The sequence below is a fragment of the Microtus pennsylvanicus genome, chromosome 10 (genome assembly GCF_037038515.1).
Source record: "Microtus pennsylvanicus isolate mMicPen1 chromosome 10, mMicPen1.hap1, whole genome shotgun sequence".
In the NCBI taxonomy this organism is placed as follows: Eukaryota; Metazoa; Chordata; class Mammalia; order Rodentia; family Cricetidae; genus Microtus; species Microtus pennsylvanicus.
Genome location: NC_134588.1, coordinates 105,931,938 through 105,944,044, shown reverse-complemented (window position 1 = coordinate 105,944,044; position 12,107 = coordinate 105,931,938). Strand labels below are relative to the sequence as shown.

Here is a 12,107-nt window from a genome sequence, read left to right as displayed (position 1 = left end):
CGACAAAGACTACGACAGTACATGGACATGACTAAATACAGTTGTGCCCAGCATTGGCTCAACCCACCCACGACAGTTACATCACCCCACAGCTGGACAAAGCTACCTACTGCAATGTCTACTCCCAGCAAGGCTTCAGGTACTTCTTGTAATTGGGCAGAAATAGCAGAATGTCTGAGACCCTTTTCTAGCATCATAAAGTACAAAAGACATCCTACATCAAATCATCTTAAGTAAAAATGCTGTCTGCTTTGAGCCAAACTTTCTTGGTCTTCTTGGGCCATTCCGTTTATGATTCTATGAAGTTAGCAATTTAGTTGGGACTATGTTTCCCCATCTTTAAAGTAACTCCATGTCTATCTTCCCATTTCCAGTCCCACTTAGTAAAACACAGCTAAGTTCAAAATTGAATTTTCTGTCTTTCTTTTCATTCTCTTTCCCCTTCTCCAACTTCTACCCCCAGTTATCATCACTATTACCACCATCGCCACGGTCACTACTGTCACCACCACCATTACCACCATCATCACTATCACCACCACCATCACCATCATTGCAATCATCATCATTACCACCATCACCACCATCATCACCACCATCACTAACATCATCACAATCACCACCATCACCACCATCATTACCACCATCACCATCATTGCAATCATCATCATCACCACCATCACCACCATCATCACCACCATCATTACCACCATCACCACCATCATTACCACCATCACCATCATTGCAATCATCATCATTACCACCATCACCACCATCACCACCATCATCACCACCATCATTACCACCATCATCACCATCATCACCACCATCACTAACATCATCACAATCACCACCATCACCACCATCACCACCATCATCACTGTCACTATCACCACTGCAGCCACCACCAACATTTTTGTCAACATGACAGAAGAATGTAATTAGTGTAAAGTCCTGTTTTCACATGTATTTCTCACAAATGTACATTTTCAAATGAATTTAGACAAAGAACCTTCCAAAGAGGTTCTCCTTATAGGCTCTCTTGGACCCTGCTAATTGTCTCCAAAATTGTATTCCACCTGTTATAAATGAATCTAGTGTGAATATTATTATTATTATATGATCAATCTGAGTAAGCTATCCATACTTGTGTAATTCCTTTACAAACTATGAATCATACTGGGTGTTGTATACACTGGACCATGCCCCCACAGTTGATCCTCACAACACATAGAAAAGGAAAAAAGAAGCAAACCGTGAACATTTAGTAGATAAACTCCTTTATGGGGACTATAACCAAAAAAGCTTACTATCACTTTAACAGCGAGCAAATCAATAAGTGATATAGGGTTTTAGTTTTTTGTAACATTAGGATGTTGACTTCAGCAATAAGCACACTGTAGATCAGAAGTCAGGACAGAATGTTCTTCAGTGCACAGTTAAAAGGCTTCTCCTCTTAGAACCTTAAGAACCATGTTTGTGAGGTATCCAACAGCCAGCTCTCTCTTTTGACTCTCGTATGGAGTGGAAAGGAAGCTAGAGGCACAGCACCCATCTCTTCACTGCAGGAAGGGGAAACACCAGTGCATTATGGTATAAATTACAGCGGTCAAATCAAAAGACCTGAATAAACAAAACCTTTTTTTTTTGTTACACAGTTCTGCAATTCATGGAGCTGTCAGGCAAGATCTCATTCAAGCTGCAGCAGACAGCGCGACTCTAACTTGGTTGCTTGTTTACAAGCTCTCTGAAGAAAAGAAGAGCCTGCAGAATTCAAAAAGAGAGAAAGCACATTTCACCCTCTTTTCCTGAAAATTATAGAAACAAATGAGGGTGGAACTTCATGCCACCTCCCCCTCTATGTTGGGATAGACACCACATTAAATAGGCTGTTATAAGCAGGCCATCTCAATTGTGGAGGGGTGTTTGGGGGGTCCTTGGGGGTTGTCTGTGTGCTGGGTCAGGGGCGTTAGTATGTATGTGAAGATCAAATCACAACTTCCAATGTCCTTCATTCACTTTCAACTTGGCTTTTGAAATAATGGCTCCCGTTAAGAGCTGGAGTTCACCAGGTCCAATGCATCCACTCGCCTCCACCTCCCTAGGCTGGGATTCTAAGTGTGCGTCACAACACCTGTCTGTTTTCATGGGTGTTGGTGAGCAAACTCAGGTCTTCCTGCTACTGTGGAAAATGATCTCCTAACTTGAGCTCCCTCCCCTAGACCCATCTGATATTTTTATGGCTCAACTTTCTTTCATGCATTTGGAATGGGGAAATAGGATCTGTAGTTTTCAGTTTCCAGGAAAAAAAATCAACTGAGATTTTAAAATATTAAATATATCATGTAATATCTAAATGTTAGCTGATAGTGACAGCTCCTACCAGCAGTAGTAAGCCACATCAGGAACAAGACACACCGAAGAACATCATGGAATGTGCCTGTAACTCCAGCAGCTCAGGAGACAGGCATGAGGGTCATGAGTTTGAGGATAACCCGCGGAACACAGAAATATCCTGTTCTCAAACGAAGCACCATTACCAATGACTATCAAATAAAACCACACAGTGCTACCCATATTAGCCTTCAGGAGAGCCATAATCAAACCCACTAATGGGATAAACTAAAGAACACAGTCTGAAGTCAGTGAAGGTCAAATTTTGCTGCCAAATAACTTCTGTGGTCAAAATTATAAAATAAATTTTAAAAACAACAATATACATTCTTTTCTTTTCAGAGCTATAGATAATAGATTTTGCATTTGAACCCTTAAGTTTCTTTCTATGAAACATCGGAACTGTTCCTCAACATGGAAATGATAGTGATTAAGTTGTTCCCTCTTTGGTGGGGGTGACAACATGAGTGGCCAGGTTGGGGGGGATAAAGGGGGAGAGTACTGGAAGAGACTATGGAGTCAGACAAAACCTGGCACAAGGAAATCTCTCAGGAATCTACAAGGAAGGTCCCAGCTTAGACTCCTAGCAACAGCAGACAGCCCGAACTGTCCTTCTCCTGTGACCAGATTGGTGTCTAGCCAGTTGTCATCAGAGAGGCTTCATCAAGCAAGTGATGGAAACAGATGCAGACCCACAGACAAACATGAGCCAGAGTTTGGAAAATCCTGCAGAAGAGGGGGAAAAAGGACCATAGGACCCGGAGGAGTCAAGGGCACCACAAGAAAACTCACAGAATCAACTAACCTGGGTTCATATGGCTCACGGAGCCTGCCTGGGTCCCACCCGGCACTCTGCATATATGTTACAGTTGTGTAGCTTGGTCCTCTGGTGGGACTCCTAACAGTCGGAACAGGGGCTTTCCCTGACTTTTTTACTGGCTTTGGGAACCCTAGACCATATACTGGGTTATCTTGCCCAGCCATAATACATGGGGATGTTCTTACTCTTACTGCAACTTAATACTCCATGCTTTGTTGATTGTCATGGGAGACCTGCCCTTTCCTAAACAGAAATGGAGGGAGACTGGATTAGGGGATGGGAACAGAAGGGGATGAGACACTGGAGGAGAAGGGGGAGGGAAAACTTCAGTTGGGATATAAAACAAAAAAATAAATTTGTTTTAAAAATTAGCTTTATAAAAAAATAAATTTTCCCTCTCCTTTCACAAGTCATGTAAATTATTCTGGTTATATTTCCTTCCTGACCAAATATTCTCCTTATCTTTACTGCTCTTCTTTTTAACACATTTGTGTTGGTTTTGCTTCCTATTATTGTGAGAAATACCCTGGCAAATTTCTACCTTTTCTCCAAAGGTAGAAAGGGCCTTTGACACTGCCGAGGTTACAGAGCACTGTGGCAGGGAGGCAAGGCGGCAGCCACTGCAACCGCTGGCCACAGACCCACTGTCAAGGGCAGAGCCGAATGCATGCACGCTTGCTGGTGCTCAGCGTAGTCTCTCCAAATTTTCATCTAGCTCAAGGCCCAGCTCATGAAATTACACAGGCCAGATCCAAGGTAGTTCTTCCCAGGTCAATTAACCTGAAGAAGAAATCCCGCCCACAGGATGCCCACAGGTCAGCTTGAACAAGACAGCCTCACTGAGACCCCTTCCCATGTGACTTTACTATGTCAAGTTGACAATCAACGGGACTACGGTAACTCCCAAGTATCTCCCATGTTTAGGTCAGACTTGACTACAATAGGAAGAAATCAGTCCCCAAACAGGGTGTGAAATATGACCGTCTTCTGACAGAGTTCTAGCCTGGTACCCCGTTACCATCCAATCCATCTCCCACCCACCAGTGAGTGATCTTCTTCAAATGAAATTTCAACATGACAGCTTCTGCTAAAATCTCTCAGTGATTTTCCATAATTCCCCGCAAAGACCACATTTTTAATATAGTGTGCAAAGCCTTGGATGAGCTGTCCCCACTTCTCTCTCCGGTCTCACCTTCCTGCTCAGCACCGGTTCCAGATCCGCAAAGCCGGCACCGCAGGACGAGCAGCTCGCTGAATCTGTGACACGCCTCTGGGCTTCCACCACACCATTCCGCTTGCTACACTGTGCTTCCCCAAACACATCCACCAGCTCAGCCTCACTCATCTCCCTACTTCCTCCCACACCAACACTTCCTCTCTGGAGTCCACTGTGGTCCCTTCGCCTTTCTTCTCAACATCAACAGCCCATGCTTATCTCACGCTCGCACAGCTCACGTGTGCTCGTTCACTCTTCGGGTATGCGTCCTGGTACAGCATCAACACAGGCTCTTCCACAGTGTGCCAGCTTCCTGAGTTAAAGGGGCCTCCTACAACATTTTGCCAAAACGACAAATGTGAAGGGACATGAAAGGACACCACCTAGTGACTTGAAAGCCAGAGGAATCCGTTCAGATGTCTCTCATTTCCAAGAGAAATGGCGGGTTTGCTCTCTGTCATTCTCAGAGAAGGCTAAAGGGTGTAGTACTCACATTAAACAGAAAGTTCTGCTTCTCACCTCCTGATTAACCAAATCAGAAGCAGCACAGTGGGGCTCTAGCACTCGACCGTGATGGAACTGGGCCAACAGGGATTTACTTTGGGACTGGAAAATACTGAGGCACAGGGAAGAATTTGGTCCATATGATTTTCCTGTAACATTGTCCCATTGTTTTCAAATGTTCTTTTCACTATTTTCTTAGTGTTGGTGCTCTTGGTTTGATTTTGTTTTGCCTTTTCAGACAATGTCTCGCGTTGCCAAGGCTAGCCCCCATCTCACTATGTAGCCAAGGTTGGTTTGGAACTCCTGCTCCTAGTGTTTCTCTCTCAAGGGCTGGGATCACGGCTAGCAAAGGAGTGTTGACATCACCTGCTCAGTGTAGCAGTTTGCTCTTGAATGCCTTTTGAAGGTCTTGGGTTGCAAAACTGGTGCCCAGACAGACCTGCATTGCTGAAAGGTAGCGGAACTTTTAGGAAGAAGGGCTGAGTGGGAGGGAGTTAGTTCACTGAAGACCTGTCCATCAAAAGACCCTGGGCTCCTTCTCCCGCTCCCCGCCCCCATTTGCTTCCCAGATACCTTCAGATAAGCAGCTCTGTTCCAGCCGGCATGACATAGAGCTGCCTGTCTACGAGCCCCTGAACAATGAGGTCCACAGGCTCTGCATTAATACCCCCTAAAATGTTTTACCGACATCGTTACCTACAAAACCCATGTCTCATCTTTTTAAACTGCTACCTCAGGTGTCCTTCCATAGTGACAGAAAGCTGACTCACACAGTGCTGAGCTCAGCCCCACGCTCACAACGCTCTGGGCAGGGAAACATTTGGATGTGCGGGGAGACTCTGCAAGAGCAGCCCGCCAGGACCGAAACATGCCGACACCTGCAGGCATCAAATGCTGTTCAGAGAGGCTACCAGGCCTGTGTTATAGCTTAATTTTGGATCAAGAATTAAAGAAGACATGCCACACACACACACACACACACACACACACACACACACGTATATGCTCTATTTCATTACAAGGGGCACAGAATGCTTCTCTCAGTCCCTGGCTTGTACCCATCCCCAGTGCCCAGTACAGCAGCTACGCCATAGAAAGCTTTAAAAGGTTTAACATTTTGCTTATCTAATATGACTAGAAAGTTTCACTTAGAATGTTTTAAAAATTATTTTACTTTAAATTTTTTAATTTTTTGTCTTATGTGCATATATGCATGCCTGCTCATCTGTAAATACAGATGTTCCTTGAGCCCAGAAGGAGTCAGATCCCTGGAACTGCAGTTGTAGGTGGCTGTGGGCCCTCAGATGGAGGTGCTGGGAACTGAACCAGGGTCCCCTTAAGAACAGATGGAGGTGCTGGGAACTGAACCAGGGTCCCCTTTAAGAACAGCAAGCACTCACCTACTCCATTACCTCTCTAGTCCCAGGAAAGCAAACATTGAAAGAAAATCTCTTTTGACATCTAGTATATCTGTTTGTTTATAGCTTACGGTGACGGGGAGGAGTGAGATTATTTAGGCCACTGCTCGTGTTAAGAGGTACTTTGCTGTAGCCTCTGGACTGTGGGTTTGATTTGCCAATGCCTAGTGGCATGAGTGGTCAGTAGGCCTATTTCTAATCCAATTCTTATTAGAAGAAGACTGAAGCTAACTATTATGACTATTGGATCTGGAAAAAAAATGGTGAAGGAAATGATAAGTAGGGCTGGGAATTAGTTAGCATGGGAAGAGATTTAAAATAATATTTTGGTGTTATGGGTCCGAGAGCTAAGTTAGCTGACCTTACTATGGAGTAGAATAAAGTGTCCTGATAGTATGAAGATACTTGAATTCTTAGATATAGGCTCAATTCCTGTTGCCTGAGAAATAAGAGCATTTAAACCTGTATAATTGATTCTATCAACGTAACTCTTGTATCATATCAGACATATTTTATGTGTGGTGGAATACTTGCTATGAAAATTGGAATTAAAATGTGTCATCTTACACAATATTCATAATTTGCAGACTTTGATGGACTGGACCTTTTATTTTGTTATCCTTTTACTTCATTTCTTCATAGTCAGAGGCCCAAATAAAGACCAGAACTGTGATCCTCCTAGGTCAACGGTTCAAGGCCATAGGCAGACATGGCCTTTACCTACTTAGTCCCAATGGTCCTGCGGTGCCTCCCTCACACTGCCCATCTCCAATCAACAAGGAAGCATGGGAAACACTTTGGGAAATGTAGCACTGAAGTGGCTCTCACAAATTCAAGGGACATTTCACACTTTTTTGTTTCTTTAGGGCCAAACACCAGCCATTAAGTAGCTCTGATATCATAGCTTCATTCTTTAAAAAAAAAAATACAATGAAACTCCTAGAAAAATCTAATGAATCAGCAAAATTCCCAGGTGAGTTAATACTGCTTGTCCATCAGACATAGAAGGAGATTTTCATTAAATCACGGAGACTGTCTATTCCGCTGTTTCATGAGGAGGAAACTGAGCCCTTCACAGCAACTTGCGCATGTCCACAAAGGGAAGCACAGCCGTCCTCGTCTTACAGAACTCCACTGGTGACAGCAGTCCACCGGGAAGCAGAATTATGACCATGCTCTTGTATCGTCCAAAAAAAGTCTCCCAACAATGCAAGCAACACGGCTAATTTCATGACCATTCTTGTCTATTTTCCACACAAACTCTCTCAACAATACAAGCAATACTGCCAGTTTCAGAGGGTCCCAGAACATGTCTGGAGAGGAAAGAGAAATCCATAAGATGTGAAATGAGACAGTCTTATAAGGTAGTGTTCAAAAATCTACAGATCCGACAAACATTCCAAATCAGAGTAAATTACCCACTGCAGGCTGGTGACTGGGTCACGGGAAATTATGAAGCTACGTGAGGCCTCGTTTGTTGTGCTAGAAACAAATGTAAATAAATTACTGGGCAAATCTCATTTACATGTGAAAATTCATCCCACTGCATGGCACGACTACCGAGTCTTTAAAGATGCTTCAAGAATATCACTCATTCAACTCTGATCCCAAGGATTGAAAGACGGTCTGGGAGCTAGGGAGCTGGCTCTATAGATTAAACTACTTCCCACGAAAACATGAGAGCTAGAAGTCAAGCCTGGAGCACCCACACAAAGCCAAGCTGGAAGGGCAGTCTACCTACCATCCCAGCCCGAGGAGGCAACACTGAGGAATCCCCAGGCAAATCTAGACCAGCTGAAATCAGAAACTCCAGCTTCCATGAGAGACTCGGCCTCAGGAAATAAAGTGGAGGAGCATTGATAAAAGACGCTCGGGGCCACCTCTCATCATACACATTTATGCACATGTGCCTGCATATCGATGCATCCTTAGACATATAAACACACAAACATGCACACAATATACATATATACATGTGAAATAAAGAAAGAGAAAAAAATACAGATAAGCCTGATTTGGTGTAGGCTTTTCACAAAAAGAAACTTCTACTCCTTCCGACTGGGAGAAATGCGAATTTCCCCCCGCCCCAACATACTCGCTTGCACAGGGCAAAAGGGACAGCGTCATACGCACAATCCTTTGCTCTGTTTCTAATGACCCATCTGCTGGTCCTCATGTTTAGAGTGAGCACTCCAAAGCCACTGCCCGGTAGTGGGGCCTGTCCGTGGTGAGTCATTCCTATTCTCTCTCACCCGATCCCACTCACAACATACAGCAGCTGGCTGGGGTTAATGGAACAGAGTGGAGTTAACTGGCTCCTGCAGGGATCAAACCCATGACCAATGTCATTACCACTCCACTTTGACCAAGTGAGCTGCAAATCCAGGGACTCTCATTGAATAGGAATTGGCCATCAAGTGGCACCGATGCCCTGTGCTAAGAGGCTGCTGACCTGGAAAGGCAGCTAGAAAATACAGGCGATTGCTAGGATTTGAGCAGAAACCTTCAAGGGCTTCGGATCCGGTGTCAGGCTTCTGGCCATGCTGAATTGATCTCATCTACCTCTCCCTGACTCCATTCAAATCATCCGGGCTAAAGCAAGGACTCGGGAATCAGGAACAAACAGAGTTAACGCCCACAGAATGTAAGGGCAGCAAAGTGGAGCAGCACCTGCCAAAAGTGTTGAGCCATGGGGGCTGGAGAGACAGCTTAGTCAGAAAAGTGCATTCTGCAACAATGCGAGGACCAGAGTTCAATCCTAAACACTCACATAAAAAAACCCAGGTCTGATGCTGGGAGTTTGTCATCCTAGTACTGGGGCAATAGAGACAGAGGCTCCCTGCGGCTCGCTGCTCCTTAAGCACAGCTGAATTGTCAAGTTCCAGGCAAATGAGGAACTCGTCCCAAAAAAACAAGGCAAGCAACCTTCTGAGGAATGATATCTCAGGCTGACCTCTGGTCTTCTCACACAAGGGCACTCCTACGAAGTTTTGAGACAAAGAGCTCAGGAAAGTAGACATGGGTTCCATAGTTATTCTATAATTAACACACTACACAACACCACCTCCACATCAAACCATAGCCTGGCTACCCCAGCTGTGACTCTGAACCCACTTTCCAGCCCTTCCATCTCTCTCTCCTTGCCCACTCTAAGTACATTCCACAGAAGAGAGTAGTCAAGTTTTGCTTTCTGCCCCACAAGGGTGAAATGCCACCATTCCCTACACAGGGATATGATAGTGTGTTCAGCCTCATCTACAGCAGACTATTTACATAAGCCTGAAGAGCTCCTAGAGTTTATTGGTTAAGGGAGAAATAAGCAGGCCATGGGATAATTATTTTTCATTGTGCCCTGCCAAAGTCATTCAGCCAAAGGCTAAATTGAACAGCTATTGTGATTATTTGAACTGTGGAGCCAAAAGTCCTTGCTGTACAGCATCCCAGCTGTCCTAAATTTCATTCTGATGGCTAGTGTTCAATGTGGCTCAGATTCTGCCAGGAAAAAAAAATGGTCCCCAAAATAGGAGGGTGGAGGATTATTTATCCAGACCCACATCAATGAACAGTTTAGGGCCATTCTGAGAACTTGATCATTAACAAATTGCTTCCGGAAACAGTTATGACAGGATTCCCATATGCAGATTGCAGGCCACTCATATGCACACAGCAAGGCGAGGACAATAAAGCTGAGATTTCATGTTGTATGATCTGGCAAAGGAGCGCTCCCCAGCAGTCCTCATGGCCAGGAGGCTGTGGCAACAGCATTCCTTGGGTTCATTTAATGGGTTTTGGGGGGATTGTGGTTTCCAGGCACTGGCAGGTATGTGTAGTAATTAGAAGATTTCAAGACTGAGTAATAAGGTTCTTTTGGAGCTTAAGAAAACATCATAGACTCTATTGATTGACTAAGACATCCCCAGGATTCAGAGCAGGATCTGCCCATCACAGGCACCCAACTCTGTGTGATGGGAAGAAGGAAGAAGAAGGGGCAGGTGGCTGCAAGCCCAGGTAGCAAGGCTTCCATAGTTTACCAGTGACTAAACTGAATTAATGGGATCCAAACTTCATACCACATAGACCAGTGAGCTGCATCTGGAGCTCACAAGAAGGAAGGCAGAAATCCTGCAGCCAGAAGGAAAGCTCTCAAAATGCTCTGGGAAACTATCACTGTTGGCTGCACCCATGGGGCAACCACAGAGATTTTCCTGGCACCTCAGCTGACTCCTATTTGACAAGTACCTAATGGGCCCTGAGGCCAGATCCTCACTGCAGGGACAGAATCATAGCCTGGGATCCCACAAGTGAAGGTAGATTTTCACAGGTGCTGGAAGGACCTGAAGGAAGACAATTGAGAGCTACTTAAGAGTTTGGTTTACGGAACAATAATTTCTAATCAAGGACAGCATCTACCCAAGTTCAAACAATCTTGGAAATCCCCTTTTATAAAATGCATTCCTGGAACAAGGCCAGGGGTGTGGGTGTCCTTGTGTGAGATGCAAACTCTCCTCCCCACCCTCAACCCCTAAGCTAAGGACTGGAAATGAGGAAGGAAAAAGTCCACTAAGAAATTGGAGGTAGGTAGTCAGATCGCAACCACAGTCAGGAAACAGACTGTGGGTGTGGATATTCAATCCCCTTTATCCTGGTTTACTCTTCTTCATTCTGGGTCCTCCATTCATGGAGTGGTGCCACTCATGTCCAGGATGGGCCTCCCCTCTTCACATAAGCCTCTCTATAAACAGCTGGACATGCCCAACTGTGTGTCTCCTGGGTGATACTAAACCCTATCACACTGACAATCAAGATTAATACTCACAAATACGTCATTGAGACAACCAGACATTTCAAGATATATCGTATATCTAAAGGTGGCACTGAAACCGTTTTCTAGTTCATGGTGAGATCTATTTACATTGACTTTCAATGGCATTTTAGAGCTATGGGTACTTCAGTCTGGGAAAGGTGGCAGTAGTCCTTCCCATAGCTGCTAAGAGTTGATGTTGATACCACCAAAGGTCATGCCAACAGGAACCTTCTGAGGTTCCACCCAGCCTCAGAAGAATACACTGTGGTCCAGAGACCTTTCCTTGATCCTGACCATTTCCCCTAAGTCGTGTTAATCTTGCCATTTTCTCCCTGTTCCTCACTAAACCTTGAACATTCCTTCCTAAGAATAGAGAATAATAATATTAATACCAAATATTTCTAGAGCAGTTACAATCTGGAGAACTATTCTTGGCATCTACTTCTTGCTTGTCTCATCGTCTCAAGTCCCATGATGTAGGTTCTGTGATCACCCCCATTTTATTGCTAATGAGCAAACTGAGAACTTAGATGTGTTTGAGGTTACCCAGGCAGAGAGCAATGGAGACAGATTTTAGAGCCTTCTCCCTTCTCTGAGCAAACTGAGACATGTAGACTTGTAGGAAGAGGCCCACGTTTACTCAGCTAGTAAGAACTGATATCCACGTCGAAGTATGGCTGCTCTGCGCGACAGTCCTGTTTAAAATCTCTCCTTGCCTTCCTAATTCCCCTGTCTGAGACCCCCAAAGCTAAATGACTTGAGGCTCTAAGGGGCAACAGTACGGATGGCAAAGGGGGTGGCAGGTCGGCCCTGGAGCCTATAACATCACCATCAGGCTTACAAACTTATTAAGAACTCCCGGGAGCTGAAAGCAGGTGTCCACAGGATGCTTTTGTTTTTATGAAAACAAGGCCTGGCTTACCTAGCATATGTTCCCAGAGAATGAGTTTT

The 12,107-nt window shown here is 44.7% G+C and overlaps 1 protein-coding gene across 8 annotated transcripts in view; it reads right to left on the bottom strand.

Moving 5' to 3' along the window:
- The window catches only part of Esrrg (estrogen related receptor gamma), a 612,799-nt gene that overhangs the window by 497,858 nt on the left and 102,834 nt on the right, over nucleotides 1-12,107 (bottom strand). Inside the window, exon 1 of one of the 8 annotated variants that reach the window (XM_075989431.1) lies at nucleotides 4,407-4,696. The exons of 6 other annotated variants lie outside the window; for them this stretch is intronic. The gene's annotated coding sequence lies outside the window, so the exon portion shown is untranslated. Of the gene's footprint in view, nucleotides 1-2,383; nucleotides 2,497-4,406; nucleotides 4,697-12,107 lie in introns of those variants that run through there. One more of the 8 variants, XM_075989430.1, reaches the window with a different exon arrangement.